The sequence below is a fragment of the Dermacentor andersoni genome, chromosome 7 (genome assembly GCF_023375885.2).
Source record: "Dermacentor andersoni chromosome 7, qqDerAnde1_hic_scaffold, whole genome shotgun sequence".
Taxonomy (NCBI): domain Eukaryota; kingdom Metazoa; phylum Arthropoda; class Arachnida; order Ixodida; family Ixodidae; genus Dermacentor; species Dermacentor andersoni.
The window spans coordinates 117,606,767-117,627,513 of NC_092820.1; the positions used below are offsets into that span (position 1 = coordinate 117,606,767).

A 20,747-nucleotide genomic window follows, 5' to 3' on the forward strand; every position below is an offset into this window, starting at 1 on the left:
TGACTTCTGTTTGCCTGAACGAATTTTCTTCTAGAAACCTTGGCATGAGAATATTCTTAACTTGTAGTTTGTGTTCCCATATTTTTTCTTATTAAAGCGAAACTATGTACCCTCTAAGTAAAGTTTAAACCTTTCGGAGTGTATATTTACCACACAATAATCATCTGTTTTGTCCGTGTTTTCTTTCTTGAAAACGCTGCGCTCGTTAATTTCCTGTCGAGAATGCTCTGTCATGCTGATAACGCGCATGCCGTTCGTGACTTGGAAGTACCGGGCTTGCAGCGTTAAAGAATGGAAATGCGGGCAAGAGCTGCTGATTCTTTAAACCTCACTCAAACTGTTTGAATACTAACTCGTGTTAGTAACACCCTTTAATGTTGTCCCTGTGTCAAATCCGGGCCTAATTCAGACATTATCATACACCGACGGTGTTAGCGATAATATGTTAGTGTTGTTCGACCTCGCCATTTCAATTCCTTCGCTCCAACGTTCAATAAAGTACATTCGCGACTACAGCAAAGCAGAGTTTTCCAAAATCATTGAGGAAATGGTCGAATTTCTCCAAAACATTGAACAATCAGCTCCTAATAGGTCTATTGGAAAAACTGGTCTTCCTATATATTGGCACGCACTAGTTACGCTAGAGGTCGAGGAAGAAGTGTGCGTGGTAGCTGCTGCAAACACGAACTGTAAACGGCTGTTCGCTTAGAACTGACTGACTGGCTTTTTCTCTCGTGACAAACTGGTGGAGGTGCTGGGTACACATCCATCGTATGCCTACGGGTCCTGAACCAGAAGCTACCGACGCCAGTACCTCGGAGACGGCAGAAATCTATCGAAGCAGCCGTCGCCTCCAAGGTCTTCCACCGCAATACGGTCCCCTGGCAAGCTCCGTGAGGAAGATGTCAACAACTACCGCAAGCCAAACCGAGGGGATCCCAAATGCTGCCGTACCATGCATTCTCAACGCGCCTCGCACGCCTAACCCGTTCCATGGCGACGCCTTTGAGGACGTTGAAGACTGGTTGGACCATTTCGACCGGGTCACCGCCTTTAACGACTGGGACGATCGCCGTAAGTTGAAGAACGTCTACGTTTCCCTTTTAGACGCGGCGAGAGTATGGTACGAGAACCACGAAGCCTCATTTACCAGCTGGCAGGAGTTTTACCGACTGCTATGCGAAGCCTTCTGCACTCCCGAAAGAAAAGAAAGAGCCGAACAGGCACTGTCTTCGAGGTTCCAAATGCCAAACGAAACCGTCGCCATGTTCGTCGAAGACATGACGCGATTGTTCCGTCGGGCCGACCCACTAATGCCAGAAGACAAGAGGGTGCGTCTGTTAATGCGAGGCGTAAAGGAACAGCTTTTCGCGGGCCTCGTGCGTAATCCTCCCACAACAGTCTCTCAGTTCGTTCGTGAGGCAACAGTCATGGAACGTATGCTTCGGCAGCGGCTCTCGCAGTATGAACGCCAGACCACCATGACTGCTGCATGCTCTCTCGTACCTGCAAATGATGACAGGGAGTCACTTACCGAGCTAATACGACAAATTGTTCGAGAAGAACTGCAGAAGTCCTATGCATCGGCTCCGACACCTCCCAGTGCCGCGGTTCTTACGGATGTCATTCGAGAAGAAATCGGCAAAGTGGTTCATCCCTCGCCGCCAACACGACCCGAACCTCCCACGTTCTCGTACGCGGATGCTCTTCGGGCTTGCGAGCCGTCGACGGGCCGTTTTTCGCAGCCGCCTGCTGGGATTTCTCGACGCTCCCCAAGTCCGATCCACCGCACGAATCCGCAAGCACCCTTTCATCCTGGTCCGCGCAAATCTACAGTATGGCGCGCCCCCGACAACAGTCCGTTGTGCTATCACTGCGGGGAGGCTGGTCACATGTATCGCGATTGCCAGTACCGACGGATTGGTCTGCGGGGATACCATCCGGACGCCCGTTGCCCGCGCTATGGCGAACGCCCGCACGAAATCGAGAAATACTTAGAAAGTAACCGGCTTCCTCCTGCCCAACAGCAAAGACAGTCACGGTCGCCTTCACCTCGTCGGTACGCGTCACCGAACCGTGCTCGACCCGCCTTTGATTCCGCTGGAGTCAACGGTGGAAGCCCGCGCCGGGGAAACTGAAAACGGCGACCTCCGGGGGTGAGGCCGCTGTCATGCGAACCGTCAAATATCCTCCGCCGACGCCATCCCCTCGCGACGTACCACTGACGCCTTCATTCGCAACTGCAAAAAAAAACTTCTGCTGCTATAACTGCTTCAATCGACGGTTATCCAGTAACTGAACTTGTAGATACGGGAGCTGACTACTCGGTTATGAGTGCCTCACTGGCGACTCGGCTACGCAAGGTGCTGACAGCGTGGGACGGCCCACATCTGATTACGGCCGGAGGACACCTCGTGTCACCCATTGGACGATGCACCGCCAGACTTGCAATTTCTACTTCGACTTTCGTAGCGTCTTTCCTTGTGCTGCCCAAGTGTTCTCGGCTAGTTACACTGGGCATGGATTTTCTCCAGGAATATGGGGCGATCATTAACCTTCGTGACTTGTTCGTGACTTTTTCTAACTATGTTTCTTCGGATTCGAATGTGGCGGATGAACATCACCGCGCGGCTTTACGCGTGGTCGATGACTGCGTGACGTTACCGCCTCGAAGTAGCATCTTCGTCCTCGTTGAATGTCCCCAAGAACAACTAGGAATAGGCATCGCCGAAGGTAACCTCACCATATTGCTGGATCGCGAAGTCGGCGTCGCACGAGGTCTCGTAGAGCTCCAACATAGGCAAACCACGATTCTAGTTACGAACTTCAGTGGCGAATACAAACACTTTGCGCGGCATACCACCATGGCCTACTTTGAAACGATGGCCGAGTCCAACGCCTGTGCTTCGGTAACGACAATCTCGATTCCGGAACCCAGTGATGTGGACTTGACCAGTCACATCAACGTCAACCCACAGCTCGACCAAAACGAGAAGGAGAGGCTCCTTACTCTGCTCTCGTCATTTAGCGACTGTTTCGCCACCACGTCGAAGGTCAAACAGACTCCTTTAATCAAACACCGAATCATCACTGAACCGACCGTCCAACCTGTTCGCCAACACGCTTATCGCGTGTCGCAAAGAGAACAGGATGCTATTCGTCATCAAGTGAAACAAATGCTCGACGATTATGTCATTCAACCATCGACAAGTCCTTGGGCTTCACCTGTTGTATTAGTTAAAAAGAAAGACGGTTCACTAAGATTCTGTGTCGATTATCGCAAACTGAACAAGGTCACGAAAAAAGACGTTTACCCACTTCCTCGAATTGACGACTCCTTGGATCGCCTGCGACATGCCCGTTACTTTTCTTCAATGGATCTACGTAGTGGGTACTGGCAAATTGAAGTTGACGAACGGGACCAGGAAAAAACGGCGTTTATAACACCCGACGGTCTCTATCAATCTAAGGTCCTCCCTTTTGGATTGTGTTCCGCTCCGGCCACATTTCAACGTATGATGGACACAGTTTTATCTGACCTCAAGTGAAACTCGTGTTTAGTCTACTTAGACGATGTAGTTGTTTTTTCCACCACGTTTGAACAACACATTCAGCGGCTTGAGGCGGTTCTTCAAGCTATCCGCACCGCCGGCCTCTCCCTGAAGCCCGAAAAATGTCACTTTGGCTACGAGGAGCTCAAATTTCTAGGTCATATTGTCAGCAGCACCGGTGTGCGCCCTGACCCTGACAAAGCCCTGGCAGTTGCTCTGTTCCCGCTACCGAAGACAAAACACGATGTCCGCCGATTTTTAGGGCTTTGCGCGTATTACCGCCGTTTTGTACCCAATTTTTGTGAAATTGCCGAACCTTTGCAACGACTCATCAAGAACGACGTCACATTTGTTTGGGGTCCAGCACAATCCGACGCCTTCCACGACCTTCAGCGACGTCTACAGACACCACCGATACTTGGTCACTTTGACACCGAGGCTGACACAGAAGTGCATACTGATGCTAGTAACGTTGGTATCGGAGCGACACTCGTACAGTTTCAAGCTGGTGTTGAGCGCGTTATTGCGTATGCCAGCCGAACCTTGTCCGCTGCTGAAAAAAACTACTCAGCAACTGAAAAAGAATGTCTGGCAGTCATATGGGCTATCCAGAAGTTCCGCCCATACCTGTACGCACGCCCCTTCCGTGTCGTCAGCGACCACCACTCTCTCTGCTGGCTGGCGAATCTCAAAGATCCTTCAGGCCGTCTCGCCAGATGGAGCCTTCGCTTGCAGGAATTTGATGTGACCATCATCTATAAGTCTGGCCAGAAACACACTGACGCCGACTGTCTCTCCCGCGCCCCCGTCGAACCCGCACCACTAGATACTGACGACGATTCTGGTTTTCTTTGTACTCTCCCGTCTTTAAACCTTGCTCAACAGCAACGCCAAGATTCCGAGCAACAGCCCTTGATTAAATACCTTGAAGGAAGCCGCCCACAACCCCCACGGCTGTTCGCGCGTCACTTGTCCTCTTTCTGCCTACGTGGCGACATCCTATACAAGCGGAACTTTCACCCTACGGCAGCCGTTTTCCTGCTCGTTGTTCCCGCTACTCTCCGCGACGACGTTCTACGTGCATGCCATGACGAACCAACGTCCGGGCATCTTGGTTTCACGCGTACTCTCGCGAGGATCAAGCAGAAGTACTATTGGCGAAAACTCACAAAAACCGTGAAGCAGTACGTCAGAAGTTGTCGAGATTGCCAGCGCCGCAAAGTTCCACCACTAAAACCAGCCGGTCTGCTTCAGCCTGTCCGACCTCCTTGCTCACCTTTTGAACAAGTCGGGATGGATTTACTCGGCCCATTTCCCAAGTCTTCGGCTGATAACCGCTGGATCGTCGTCGCCACCGATTACCTCACTCGATACTGCGAAACACAAGCCATTCAGCGAGCTACTGCTTCAGATGTTGCTAACTTCTTTATCAAAAATATCGTCCTTCGACATGGTGCTCCCGCTGTCGTCATCACAGACCGTGGTACGGCCTTCACTGCCCAGTTGGTCCGAGATATTCTGCAGCTGAGCGGAACAACGCACCGTACGGCAACTGCGTATAACCTGCAGACTAACGGTTTAACAGAGCGTCTCAACAAAACGATTGCGGATATGCTTTCCATGTATGTTGCCACGGATCATAAAAATTGGGATGAACTGCTCCCGTATGTGACATTCGCGTACAACACTGCCCTACAAGAAACCACCGGGTTTCCTCCTTTTCGTCTGGTCTACGGACGCGACGTCACCACTATGCTCGACGTGATGCTCCTACCAACTTCGTCTCAACCTACCGCACCAGATACAGACGCCTTTGTTCAGCGTGCCGAAGCGGCGCGGCACCTTGCGCGGCAACGAATTCTATCCCGACAAAGTCAAGATGCTCTTCGATACAACATATGCCATCGAGACGTCACGTACAACCCGGGAGATCTTGTATGGGTTTGGACCCCTATACGTCAACGAGCCCGGTCAGAAAAATTATTGCGCCGATACTTTGGGCCCTACATAGTTTTGCGTCGTCTAAGTCCTGTCAACTACGAAGTTATTCCAGCCGACACTTCGCACCACTCCCGTAGACCACGTTCCTCTGACATTGTTCATGTTACCAGGATAAAGCCTTACCATTCGCGCTGACTCTCATCCACAAACTTTGTAATGCGGCCCCTGTCGTCTCGTCCGTTGTCTTTCTCATTTCTTTTATTTTTTCCTTGTGGCATTTAATATCTCCCCAACTTTATTTATTTATTTCTTTTTTTTGGAGGGAGGGGTAATGGCACGCACTAGTTACGCTAGAGGTCGAGGAAGAAGAAGTGTGCGTGGTAGCTGCTGCAAACACGAACTGTAAACGGCTGTTCGCTTAGAACTGACTGACTGGCTTTTTCTCTCGTGACAATATAAAAAAAAATCAGCTCTCCAATAGAAGCCTATGTACGCCTCCTATGCATTCGCGGTGATGTCGGGAAACCGTGGTTTACAAATTCGTTAACAAAATTAGGTAAGAAAAAAAGAGGTTGTTCTAGGAAGTCAAGTGCCCGAATTCAGCACTAAAATGGGAAAAATACTTCGAGTGTCTGCATAGTTATACGAAGTTGCTTAGGAGCACGAAACGACACTTCTACAACAAGGACTTGCTTGACATCCTCCGAAATACCCCAAAATGTTTCGGACCTTGTTAACTACTAACCGTAATGGTTCGCATAACAACTTTTCATTATATCAGGATGGTTGTGTCGTTCCGAAGGAGCTTCGTTCTGATGTTTTTAATGCGAACTTCACGTACTTTTTCACCCAGGAACCAGCTGCTAATATTCCTATACCGCTCAGCTCAAATTTCGCTCAAATGCCAGCAGTTAGTATCTCGGCAGAAGGAATCTGTAAAATAATTGATAATATAAAGAAGTCCAGTGCCCCTGGGCCTGACAACATATCTCCTAAAATCCTTAAAGGCACAAAAGAAATATCCAGTCACGTACTACAAATCATTTTCACACAGTCTATTTCCAGTGGCGAAATTCCGTCCGAGTGGAAGGTAAGCAGAGTGGTACCGGTTTTTAAGGCCGGAAGCCACTCCAACCCGTCAAATTATCGTGCTATCTCTTAACATGCATTGCATCCAAACGTATTGAACATATCATTTACTCTTACGTGGAAAAGCACCTGAATAATAATTCCTTTTTTCTTTTCAAACCAACACCGATTTCGGTCGGGCTTTTCCTGCGAATCTCGACTTTTTGAATTCACGACTGACCTGCACTCAAACCTAGACTCAATTCAAACTGACGTCATTTACCTTGTTTTTTCTAATGCTTTTGAACCTGTTCCTTTCCAGCGTCTGATGACTAAACTTTCTTGCCTTTCACGGGACCCACTGATACTTTCATGAATTCGCTGCTTTTTAACATATCATTCGCTGTACACCGTCAGCGAAAGTCATCCTTCTGCCCCTACTAACCTTATCTGCGGAATCTCTCAGGGCTCTGTTGTTGGCCCGCCTCTGTGCCTTATCTTTATCAATGACCTTCCAACTGAAATTTCATCATCCCTTCGTCTGTTTGCGGATGATTGCGTTCACTACGAACGTATCCCTACTATTACCGACCGGTCATTGTTGCAGGATGATTTAACCTTAATCCGAAATTGCTGTTCCACCAGGCTCATGCTGTTAAATGTATCGAAATGTAAGTTTATGCACATGTCTCGTAAAAGATCTAATCTACACTTATCATACACGCTAAACACTACCACACTATCACGAGTGGAATCTTATAAGTATCTAGGCATAGAAATAACGAGTAATCTAAGCTGGTCAAAGGACATCACGTCGCTTTCTGCAAGCGTTTCCAAATCACTAGTTTTCATCAGACGATCACTCACGTTAGCTTCTCCCACGGTTAGTTAATCGTCCAAGGTTAGACTAATCGCGTACGAAACTTTCATCCGTACCAAACTTGATTACGCATCCCCTATCTGGAACCCCCATCAAGAGTACTTACTCAAGGCGTTAGAGGCGGTATAAAATCGAGCTGCTCGTTTTATAACATCAAAATATGATTACAGGTTGAGCATTACAACATCAAAACTTCGATTGGTCTAGCCCCCCTGACATCCCGTCGTAATATAGCAAGACTCTGCCTTTTTCATAAGCTATATTATTATTTTCCTAATTTACGTGAGAGCCTAATTCTGCCGTCCATGTGATCATCACGACGTCTGTTTAATTTCCACAGTGTTCAAGGCGTTCATGGTTCAGCTAACGCTTTCAATAAATCATTTCTGCCAACTGCCATATCGGATTGGAATGTACTTCCTGACGATATCCCCCAATGAAACAAATTCTGTAGAATTTAAACTGTTCTAATTACACCAGGGTTGTCCACAGCGCCCGTAGTAAGCGCTTTTATTGGCTTTTCATTTTCATCTGTTTACTCTGTTTACCATTTCTTGCAATCTGTATTAATGTGTTTTATCTTTGTGACCCATGGTTGCCATTTGTTACCCCCCGCCCCTTACGTAATGCCCATTCAGGAGCCCTAAATAAAATATGATGAAGATGATGATGATGAAGACAGATCACGATTATTGTTGTGCAGCAAATATGCACCGGAAAGGATGCAACTGCTTTCAGAGTGTATGACTAGGATCCCAGGATTTTTTCGTCTCGGTCGTCAGACAATTCAACCAATCAGAGTGGAAGGCGCACGTCGCGTGCACCGGTGTTCCTTGAATAACCACCAGATGACGCTCACTTCTGTGCATCCGCGCAGCGGCCACTTCGCCATGCCGGAAAGAAAAGAACAAGAAAGCCTGTCTTCGCGGATAGCGTTCGCCGCAAGTGCTTCCCGGTAAAAATTATGGTTCCATAAGCTGCAGTTGAGGGGAAGCGGCCACTGCAGCATAAAAAGCAGGGAGAGACATCACTACACTTTCATATGTAAGAGAATAACATGCCTAGCAAGTAATTTCAATTCTCTTGTGATAGTTCTGTGGAAAGTCCACGTGTAATTAGGGCACCCGAAGACCATAGCAAACACGATGAGCGGCGACCGGAATAGCAACGTCAATATGCACAACGGCGTCATGCTCAGGCCAGGCAGGACGCAGCGGTACCTGCCCAAAGCAAGCCGCGCATAGTTAGGATGCCTGAAGAGCAACGCGAGTACGGTGAGCGCCGAAAGGAACAACGCGGTCAGTATTCACAACGGCGCCGTGCTTAGTCTCAGGAGAGCCCTGGTCGTGGCTGCGTAGCATTGGTCTATCGTATCAGGGGATACCACGGCTTCGCTGGCCAGCCAAATTCACAGCTTGGATTGGAGCAAAATTTTTTTTCATCATGTGAACGAAAGAACTGTGGTTTACTCTACTTCTTTGTGTACCAACAAGGCTCACGTGAATTTGATCCGACAATGAAATAATAATATAATTAGCATTAGTACTAATTGATAACATAATACGCTCAGTTGTTTATTTTTTCGAGCGCTCAACCATGATATCAGGCAGCAAACTTTTCGGGGCAAATAAACAAATGTTAGTAGAGGCGGTATCTGCAGAAGCATTCACTTCGATTCTCATGTTGGTTTCAGCCGGTCAGAACCAAAGCTGTGAAAGCTCATGGGGATCCTTTTGTGGCTCAAATAGTCATATCGAATGCAATGGCAGAGGAGACATATCTATATGTCATAGTGGTAAGTCTAATAACTCTCTTCATATCTCGATAGGAGGCATGGCATGTGTATATTTGTCTGTTCAAATTGTGCTTTCTCTATTTGAAAGCAAAAACTGTATTGCAGAGCAAATGCCGAAGCACTCGCGTTGGCATTCGTGGCCATCGTTCTCCCCTACACTAGATATAATTTCGGGGTTAACATTCACATATTGCGAAAGGTGGATATATTAGCTGCCCGCAAATCACCTCAACATATCGCGACATTTATTACTGGGAACACATCAACATCACTCGTGCAAATATTACATTATGCATTACTACAGCATACTTCTTTCGGCGGCAAATGTTATTTCAGGCGAACGCCCCCAGCTGATGAGTACAATTTACAATGTAAATGGTAAGAACGGCGTGGACAACATGTAAAATAGTTATTTTTGTTTACACTTGTATCATGCCTCCAGTTATCGAATAAGACAATATGGCAATACATTGAACAGCCGGAGCTTGAACCAAAAAGGAGAAGCCTTCGGCTTGCCGTGACGAATGGTGGGGAGCTGTGACTACGCTGTTTCTCTTGAGCGTAATAAGTTCTAGAGAAAATATTATTAGCGGGCTATAAATGAGATATAATAGGGCTCAGTAAGGTTAGGAGGACAAAGAAGCATGTACAGTGCTAAAAAGCGAGCACGTCCTGTGCTACCAGGGCTTTGCGGAGAGACGAGAACTAGGAGTCCGATTCCTTATTCTTAAGGATATAGCTAGTAACATACAGGAATTCTATAGCATTAACGAGAGGGTGGCAGGTCTTGTGAAGCTTAATAAGAGGTGCAAATTTAAGGTCGCACAGGTCTACGCCCCTACATCCAGTCATGATGGCCAGGAAGTCGAAAGGTTCTATGAAGACGTGGAATCGTCGGTAGGTAAACTCAAAACAAAATACACTATGCTGATGGGCGACTTCAATGCCAGGGTAGGCAAGAAGCAGGCTGGAGACAAGTCAGTGGGGGAATATGGCATAGGGCCTAGGAATAGCAGGGGAGAGTTATTAGTAGAGTTTGCAGAACAGAATAATATGCGGATACTAAGGCTACTCAACAATAGACCATATTCACACTATCAATGCGGTGATAGCGAAATGTACGGAATATAGCCAACCCTTATATATAGCTGTCATTGATTACGATGAAGCGTTTGATTCAGTCGAAGCCTCAGCAGTCATTACGTAATCATGGTGTGAAACGAGGCGTATGTAAAAATACTGAAACATACCTATAGCGGCTCCACAGCCACCGTAGTCCTCCATAAAAGGAAGCAACGAAATCCCAATAAAGAAGGATGTTAGGCAGGGAGATACGATCTCTCCAATGCTATTCACAGCATGTTTGCTGGAGCTATTTAGAGACCTGCATTTGGAATAATTGGGAATAAGAGTTAATGGAGAATACCTTAGTAACATGCGATTCGCTGATGATACTGCCTTGCTTAGAACCTCAGAGGAGCAATTGCAATGCATGCTAACTGACCTGGATAGCAAAGCAGAAGTGTGGGTCTAAAAATTAATCTGCAGTAAACTAAAGTAATCTTTAACATTCTGGGAAGAGAACAGCAGTTTACGATAGGTAGCGAGGCACTGGAAGTGGTAAGGGAATACACCAACTTAGAGAAGGTAGTGACCGCGGATTCAGATCATGAGACTGAAATAATCATAAGAAAAAGAATGGGCTGGGGTGCATCTGGCATGCATTCTCAGATCATGAACAGCAGGTTGCTATTACCCCTCAAACGAAAAGTCTATAACAGCTCTGTCGAACCAGTACTCACCTACGGGGCAGAAACCTGGAGGCTTACGAAAAAGGTGCTACTCAAATGAGGACGACGCAACCATCTGTGGAAAGAATAATGATGGGTGTAACGTTAAGGGATAACAAAAGAGCAGATTGGTTGATGGAACAAACGCGAGTTAATGACATCATAGTTGCAATCATGAAAAAGAATTGGGCATCGGCAGGACATCTAATGAGGAGGGAAGATAATCGATGGTCATTAAGGGTTACCAACTGGATTCCAAGAGAAGGGAAGCGTAGCAGGGGGCGGCAGAAAGTTAGGCGGGCGCATGAGATTAAGACGTTTGCAGGGACAACATGGTCACAATTAGCGCATGAGTGGGATAGTGGGAGAAGTATGGGAGAGGCCTTTGGCCTGCAGTGGGCGTAGCCAGGCTGATGATGATGATGATGATATACTATAGATACATTGAGTAGCGTTCGCATGCTCTTTCCTGCGATTGCATAAGTATCCTGGCAGCAACGTAAGTATGCCAAATGCGAACACGTACCACGTGACTCCTCACTCGCGATCCGCGACAGCCGCGCTATGCCAAACATGCTGCGCATGAACGAAGGCCAATTTTGTAGCCACGCGCTCTGTGTTGCCAGAAGAACCGGAGCGCATACGTCGACGACGCTCACCACGTCATTCGACCCAGTCACCGTAACGCGTAAGCGCTGCATCATATCCGCGCTGAGATTTGCCTTAACGATAAGCCGTGGCCGGCAGCAGAGAAATGATGGTAACATGCTCGCAGCCTGCCCGTGCAGTGAAAAGCGCTCTCCGAATTGACGACATCGCTCTTGCCGTCATTGAGATGTGCAGGCGATCACTTGTGGCACTGGAGCGCTCCCGGCTTCAATCAGCCCTCCTTCGTGCACTGTAGGTTTCAGCGCAGAGCTGTCGTGGCGCGCAAGCGGTTAGTCACATGGTAGTTATTTTGTGTGTTTCACCTACTTTCTTTGTAGCAAGAAAAAATCTATTAGATAACTGGTATACCGCAACAGTCGATGGATCGAGTATTTTTCAGTATAGTTTCTACCTGTCTTGTTGAATATTTTGGTCAGAACATATTGCTTAAGCAATTTGCTTAGGACTGTCTCATAGTTATCTAATTCTGCAAAATGAAAAAAAAATATGTAGCCGGACCTGTACCAAGCAATGGCAAACATATTTATCTCAGTTTTGTCTAGCTACACGACACTTGAGTATTGTTAACCTTGACACAATTTTACGTGATACGCCCTGTTTAATATTGCTCACCATACACTCTTAAACAAATGTACTCCTTTTGGGTAGTATTTTGCCACATAGCAATACACTTTAAATAAAGTTTATACCCTTTGGGGTATATATTTGACACCTGACAATAATCGTCATCAGCCTTGCTTGCGTTTTCTTTTTTGAAATCCCCGCGCCCGCTACTTTCCTGTCGAGAATTTCCTGTCGTGCTTGTAAAGCGTATGCCGTTCATTACTGGGAAGTATCGGTTTCGCAGCGTTAAAAAAGGGTATGCGAATTGTTGTGCGGCAAGATATGACCCAAATTGTGCAATTTCGCTTAAGGGTGTAGAAAAAAAGTACGGCATTTCCGACTTCGTTTCAATCAGCTGTTCGCATTGTCTCCGCGATGACCGTACAACTTTCACCTTTCTAACTGAGCAAGAATGAGTTGCGATGCAAATGTTCAATTTTACAGTGAAGTTTGAAGCCTATCAATAGTCAGCATATTACGTCACGGTCCCTGAACAAAAGTTATCATCATCTGCAATCCTTAATTCCCCCCTAAGCAAGCAAAAATTCTATGGTTCCGCCCCCTCGTTATGCAGAAGCTACAAGTACTCACCACAGTTAAGTGAACAATGCATAAATTAATTAGAATCACGCATACAACGTACAGAACAGCGTACGTTTCAATGAAGAACAAAATCAAAACAAGCATCTCTCATCATCAGCAATAGCTCATAACCCCGTAAGCAATGGCTCATACCACCGTGAGCAAGAGCAAAAAGAAAAATATTTGGAGCACGCTTAAGCTTCCCCTTAGAGGGTGGAGCGTGATAGCATTCAGAGATCCCTGGCTGCTTCTTTGCTTCCCAGCACCTGCATCTTATGTAAGCGCAATGCTTTCCCTGAAGCGCTGGCGGCAAACACTGTGCACGAAAGCGACCGAACACCGTTTAGGTGGGGTTGCAAGAAACCGAGCGGGGCACGCCGCTCCTACAGAGACACAAGTCAAACGGCAGCTGGAAAACGGGTTTGTGCTTGAGTTTCTGCGTAACAGAATTGTTTCCTCGTATATTGAAAATACAATCCGCCGCTATCGAGTCTGCAGGTTGTGCGTAAGTCATACATAACGAATTATGTGATGCGTTTTACATTGAGATGCCTTTTTATCAAGCTGTTTCTTTTGGGTCAAACTAGCACCAGGGATTCCGATGAGTACAAGAATGGAACTGTTGCTAAAGTTAAGACTCCACAACACACTGGACGAACACATAGAAGCAGAACATCTCTGGCAGAATGGGGAATCAAACCCAAAATAGTACCAAAACAGGCATATATTACGCCACCTAGGAATGAAGTACAACAATATATACCGGAAAATGAGGACGATAACGAGATAAATTCGTGACAAACTCATAGTGCCAAATACACCCAAACCTTCATCCAGGTTACAACGAGGGCAGACGCACGAGTAGAGGACAGAAAATGATCTGACGCTATGGCTCAAACCACAGAGCAACCTTCGTAGATGCGGTTGAATACCCGCACAGAAAAAGCAATGCGGCAGTAGTCGTACATCACACGCAAAAGCTCCGCACGAGCGTGTCAGTTAATACCAAACGTTCCGATACAGTAGAGGAGGTAGCCATTGCAGTAGCATTGGTCTCTATTAATGCTCAAGACATCATTAGCGATTCTCAGGCAGCCATTTGAAATGACGCTAAGTGCAGGACAACTCTTAAGGCGTGGCACATCATAAGAGTCAATGAAGCAAAATTTTCCAACGCAGAGATGAACGGCCGGCAATTACTCTGGTTCTCAGTGCGTGCGGCTTCAGCCATTCCTGCAATCAGCCCGAACGAGGTAGCACACCGCGAAGCTCGAGATCTTAATCACTGAGCAGAGCAAGGAGTGACTTCCATCGGTCAGGAGAACGCGGGGGAGGCGGTTTCGAGAGAAATAGAGAGATTAACAATATTTAGCGACATTAAAAAATTCTATGAAAATAGGACGCGAATATTACCACTGCCGCACACTAAGCTGAATAGAGCTGAGTCCGTTACTCGGAGGCGATTACAAAGAGAACACAAAGAAATTACAAACTTGTACGAGTCCCGTACTTTCTACCAGCCCGATATATACGAAAGCGATATATTCAAGCAGTGCAAGTGTGCTAGAGCCACCCTTCAACACATGCCGTGGGGATGTAAAATATATCAAGATTAAATGGCAATCTCTCCGGAAAATCTACAGGTACGGTGGTCGGCCGCCCTGCTCAGCTCAGAGCTCCAAAACCAACTTTGAGCCCACCAGCCAGCTATGGATAGTGGTCATCTAGCTAGCCCCAGGTCCGGGCCTTTCAATCGCCGGATTCCAAATTAACTTATCTCACTCACTTATTCATTTTACTTTGAGAAATTAGAGTTACATCAGTAACGCCTGTGTGCCAGGTGGTGGGCCTCCGTGGATCGCGATACGTCGTTTGGGATCATGTTTTGATAGGGACAAACCGCTGGCGCTGGCGCCGACACCGCCGCTGACTTTTCTTTGACAAGGGGACCTTAACGCTATCGCGGTAAAATTGCATTGGCCCATGCCCTCGTAAGGTAGATGCTGCAAGTGGTCAGCAGAGTCAAGCGAACAATGCACGCCATTACTGAAATCATTCATACAGCGCACAAAACAGCATACATTGAAATAAAGGACAAGCTCAAAACTAGTGTCCGAACCATTAATAAAGCATTGCATAGCCACTCCTGCAATCGCATTGGTCGTTTTGCAACAGTATCGCTGGACATCCACTTACGCAGAGCCGGGATGGCGAGTTCTTTTTTTTTTACTCTTCCGCTTTCTGTAAAAAAATTCATCACCATCATTATCAGCCTGGTTATGCCCACTGCAGGGCGAAGGCCTCTCCCATACTTCTCCAACTACCCCGGTCATGTACTAATTGTAGCCATGTTGTCCCTGCAAACTTCTTAATCTCATCCGCCCCCCTAACTTTCTGCCGCCCTCTGCTACGCTTTCCTTCCCTTGGAATCCATTCCGTAACTCTTAATGACCATCGGTTATCTTCCCTCCTCATTACGTGTCCTGCCCATGTCCATTTCTTTTTCTTGATTTCCACTAAGGTATCATTAACTCGCGTTTGTTCCCTCACCCAATCTGCTCTTTTCTTGTCCCTTAACGTTATACCAATCATTCGTCTTTCCATAGCTCGTCGCGTCGTCCTCAATTTAAGTAGAACCCTTTCCGTAAGCCTCCAGGTTTCTGCCCCGTACGTGAGTACTAGTAAGACACAGCTGTTATAAACTTTTCTCTTGAGGGATAGTGGCAACCTGCTGTTCACGATCTGAGAATGCCTGCCAAACGCACCCCAGCCCATTCTTATTCTTCTGATTATTTCAGTCTCATGATCCGGATCCGCAGTCACTACCTGTCCTAAGTGGATGTATTCCCTTACCACTTCCAGTGCCTCACTACCTATTGTAAACTGCTGTTCCCCTCCGAGACTGTCAAACATTGCTTTAGTTTTCTGCAGATTAATTTTTAGACCAACCCTTCGGCTTTGCCTCTCCAGGTCAGCGAGCATGCATTGCAGTTCGTCCCCTGAGTTACTAAGCAAGGCAATATCATCAGCGAATCGCAAGTTACTAAGGTATTCTCCATTAACTCTTATCCCCAATTCTTCCCAATCCAGGTCTCTGAATACCTCCTGTAAACACGCTGTGAATAGCATCGGAGAGGTCGCATCTCCCTGCCTGACGCCTTTCTTTATTGGGATTTTGTTGCTTTCTTTGTGGAGGACTACGGTGGCTGTGGAGCCGCTATAGATATCTTTCAGTATTTTTACATACGGCTCGTCTACATCCTGACTACGGAATGCCTCCATGACTGCTGAGGTTTCGACTGAATCAAACGCTTTCTCGTAATCAATGAAAGCTACATATAAAGGTTGGTTATATTCCGCACATTTTCCAATCACCTGATTGATAGTGTGAATATGGTCTATTGTTGAGTAGCCTTTACGGAATCCTGCCTGGTCCTTTGGTTGACGGAAGTCTAAGGTGTTCCTGATTCTATTTGCAATTACCTTAGTAAATACTTTGTAGGCAACGGACAGTAAACTGATCGGTCTATAATTTTTCAACTATTTGGCGTCCCCTTTCTTATGGATTAGGAATATGTTAGCGTTTTTCCAAGATTCCGGTACGCTCGAAGTCATGAGGCATTGCGTATACGGGGTGGCCAGTTTCTCTAGAACAATCTGCCCACCATCCTTCAACAAATCTGCTGTTACCTGATCCTCCCCAGCTGCCTTCCCCCTTTGCATAGCTCCCAAGGCTTTCTTTACTTCTTCCGGTGTTACCTAAGGGATTTCGAATTCCTCTAGACGATTCTCTCTTCCATTATCGTCGTGGGTGCCACTCGTACTGTATAAATCTCTATAGAACTCCTCAGCCACTTGAACTATCTCATCTATATTAGTCATGATATTGCCGGCTTTGTCTCTTAACGCATACATCTGATTCTTGCCAATTCCATAGTTTCTTCTTCACTGCTTTTAGGCTTCCTCCGTTCCTGAGAACATGTTAAATTCTATCCATATTATACTTCCTTATGTCAGCTGTCTTGCGCTTGTTGATTAACTTCGAAAATTCTGCCAGTTTTATTCTAGCTGTAGGTTTAGAGGCTTTCATGCATTGGCGTTTCTTGATCAGATTTTTCGTCTCCTGCAATAGCTTACTGGTATCCTGTCTAACGGAGTTACCACCGACTTCTATTGCACACTCCTTAATGATGCCCACAAGATTGCCGTTCATTGCTTCAACACTAAGGTCCTCTACCTGAGTTAAAGCGGAATACCTGTTCTGTAGCTTGATCTGGAATTCCTCTATTTTCACTCTTACCGCTAACTCATTGATCGACTTCTTATGTACCAGTTGCTTCCGTTCTCTCCTCAGGGCTAGGCTAATTCGAGTTCTTACCATCCTATGGTCAGCTGAGCGCACCTTGCTGAGCACGTCTACGTCTTTTATGATGCCAGGGTTAGCGCACAGTATGAAGTCTATTTCATTTCTAGTCTCGCCGTTCGGGCTCCTCCACGTCCACTTTCGGCTATCTCGCTTACGGAAGAAGGTATTCACTATCCGCATATTATTCTGTTCCGCAAACTCTACTAATAACTCTCCCCTGCTATTCCTAGTGCCTATGCCATATTTCCCCACTGCCTTGTCTCCAGCCTGCTTCTTGCCTACCTTGGCATTGAAGTCGCCCGTCAGTACACTGTATTTTGTTTTGACTTTACCCAACGCCGATTCCACGTCTTCATAGAAGCTTTCGACTTCCTGGTCATCATGACTGGATGTAGGGGCGTAGACCTGTACAACCTTCATTTTGTACCTCTTATTAAGTTTCACAACAAGACCTGCCACTCTCTCGTTAATGCGATAGAATTCCTGTATGTTACCAGCTATGTTCTTATTAATCAGGAATCCGACTCCTAGTTCTCGTCTCTCCGCTAAGCCCCGGTAGGACAGGACGGGCCCGCTTTTTAGCGCTGTATATGCTTCTTTTTGCCTTCTAACTTCACTGAGCCCTATTGTATCCCATTTACTACCCTCTAATTCCTCCAATAGCACTGCTAGACTCGCCTCACTAGATAACGTTCTAGCGTTAAACGTTGCCAGGTTCATATTCCAATGGCAGCCTGTCCGGAGCCAGGGATTCTTAGCACCCTCTGCAGCGTCGCATGTCTGACCGCCGCCGTGGTCAGTTGCTTCGCAGCTGCTGAGTACTGAGGGCCGGGGTTTGATTGTTGTGTTCATATAGGAGGTTGTGGCCAAGTACTGCACCAGGGTGGCCAATCCTGCTCTGGTGAGGGAATGCGTTACCGGGTCTGGTCACCGGGATCAGGCCACACTCCAGGCTTGCTAAAATTAATTTAGCTGAATAGTGTAAATAAAGAAAATACCAATATGAGATCTACGATTCAGCACTTTCACGTAGACGTGGGATTAGTCTATGTGCCTGGCGTCATGCAGCATAACAACAAATTCGTTTAGACGTACGTCGTGTCACACAACAGCAAGTTGCTTATAAGTGCGAAAATCTGCGAACCTTTTCTTCACCTGAGAACAATTAATGAGTCGTCATGCCCCAGTTGTATTCATCTGTCAGTGAGTTTCGTCACACACTCTCACGTCTTAGACACCATTGCTCGCCTTGCACAAACACGTTGGTTCATCTGGTAACGCTTTCAGGAACCACGAGCAATCGTCGATAGGCAGCTACGTGCAAATTGCATCGCAGATTGATTTCCACATTACATGGAACATGCATATTTTGTTTTAACGCAACTATTCGCCGTACAGCTAGTTTGTCACTACATGTTTAATTGCGTGAAACTTGCCATCCCAATATATTGCTTTATCTCTGCCCACACTTGTAGCTGAGATAACACTGGTTTCAATTTAGAGAGCGGTAACTGTCTCACTGTTCTCGTACAAACTTTCCTATTCACATGTTTCACACGTTTTCAGCCTGAAGCCAGCGGTCGTATGCAGTAGCATGAAAACTGGGCATCCGGTAAGAACACGAAGTTTGCTTTGACAACTTTTCATGTAAATGAGGGCCCTTTTCTAATTCAGCTCTCTAAGATGTCGCAGTTTGACGTGATAGGAGAATCAGTAATAGGGGTCGGAATGTATTATTGATGTCAAGTTTGTAGTTTATCGACTGTATATATTGTAGCAAACATTCGCTTAGTAATAAAGAACTTGATAATACGCAAGCACAGATAATCATAAACAGATCTCAATTAGTGACAGCTAGTGCTCGTTCTCAGACGTTGAAGGAATGAGGAGCTCCGGCGGCAAGGATCACTTCACCTTGTCTCAGGAACTCCATAACGCGGCCTCCGCGACCTCCGATAGCAAGGGTGAAGTCATTATCCAATTTTCTTTCCACTTAGTACCCGCACCCACGACCTCCTGGATATGGCACGTGGGCCACGTGTGCGGTAAACCACGTGGATAGCACCGATGGCCGGGCAGAGAAGGAGACGCGTTCTCTACTTCTCTGGTGCGCTCAATCACGTGTCCCCTCCAACATGCTGCTCGCAGCTACCCCTTAAGCCACCGTGTACTTAAAGCCACCACCTTTTTCGGCTGACCCTGGCACGTTGGCCCTTGCACCCAAAGCATAGCGTGCGCGAGCCGTTCACGCTTATCGAGCTTATACTCCATAGAAAAACACTTGACTAGATGGTGACGGCGAATGCCGAAAATCACCAACAGTGGCCATATTTTGGCTATCGCAATAAGGGAAAAACAGTTCTAGTCGAAAGTGTATACACAATTGTAATGAAAAAAAAATACCTCTCCGCAGTCCAGTTATGTAGACTCACGTTTCGGAGACACTCTGGCCACACAAGAGTCAAAGACCATTTGTCGTGCGAGCTGCAGACTCGCTGAACAGCTGGTCAATAAAGTAGACATTATCTCACAGGATGGCGCTGTCTGCAATGAAAAATGCCACGAGTGGTAATATGTGGCAGCTTGCTTTCTCACGGGCAGCAAGATACCTATGGCTGTAGGCGAGTATGTTTCCGTGCTTTCGCTGACTAATACTCAGCCCCTTTTTGCTCCCCGTTTCCGCTGTTCAAAGACAGTTGCTGCCCTCGGTGGTAGAGAGCGATTAGCAGTGGTGGTATTTTTGTACCAGTTGGCCTTTTCATCCGCATGATCGTGATTAAAAGACGTCCTTTTAAAAAAAAATTGCGAAAGCGTGATACCTTGAATTTTACGATAGACAAAGTACCCAAAATAATTGAAAATATTATTTATAAAAGAACAAATTGCCCCAACGAGTTGACAGGAGTGTTCGACATTTTGCTCTTGAATACTGCTGGTTTATGTGCACCGAAAAGTAACGCACATTCGAAGGTTTCGGGAAATGGTGCTACTTCCTAACGAAAAACATTTGTGCACGTTCAGAAAGGTGCTCGTTTCCTATGGAGGGTTCTATTTATTATTGAAGCGGCTGAAAACTTATCTCGTGCGCGACATGACGAAGCTGCAAACTATGCTCACGCCGTGCTTCACTACACGTCCGCTGCAATAGCACTCATAACAGACGCCTGCGCTTCGTCTCCCGCGTTTTCACCACCGTCGTGCCGAGTGCTCCTTATTAACTACTATCTGAAAGAAAGCTAGTATAGCTTCCTAGCTGTCGTGCCATCTTCGCCATGTAATTAGTCTTCCAGAACTCATTAAGCTGGCTCTAGATCTTTCGATTACTTAGAATGGCATCCGAAGAAAAATCCCCCCCCCCCCCCCTGCCGGCTGATTCCAGGTCATGACGCCCAGCGATGGAGGCTGGTCACTATTATGTGCATAAAAGTTTTCAGAGAAATGCGTTACCTACGTGCGAATGAAAGACTGATATCATGGTTGGAATTTGACATAAATGTTTGAG

The 20,747-nt window shown here is 46.6% G+C and overlaps 1 long non-coding RNA gene across 1 annotated transcript in view; it reads left to right on the plus strand.

The window, feature by feature from the left end:
• Positions 1–20,747, plus strand: part of LOC126533938 (uncharacterized) — a 40,356-nt gene that overhangs the window by 16,445 nt on the left and 3,164 nt on the right. The window contains exons 2-3 of the long non-coding RNA XR_007600139.3: positions 9,134–9,235; positions 18,812–18,857. This is a non-coding gene — a long non-coding RNA (uncharacterized lncRNA). The remainder of the gene's footprint in view (positions 1–9,133; positions 9,236–18,811; positions 18,858–20,747) is intronic.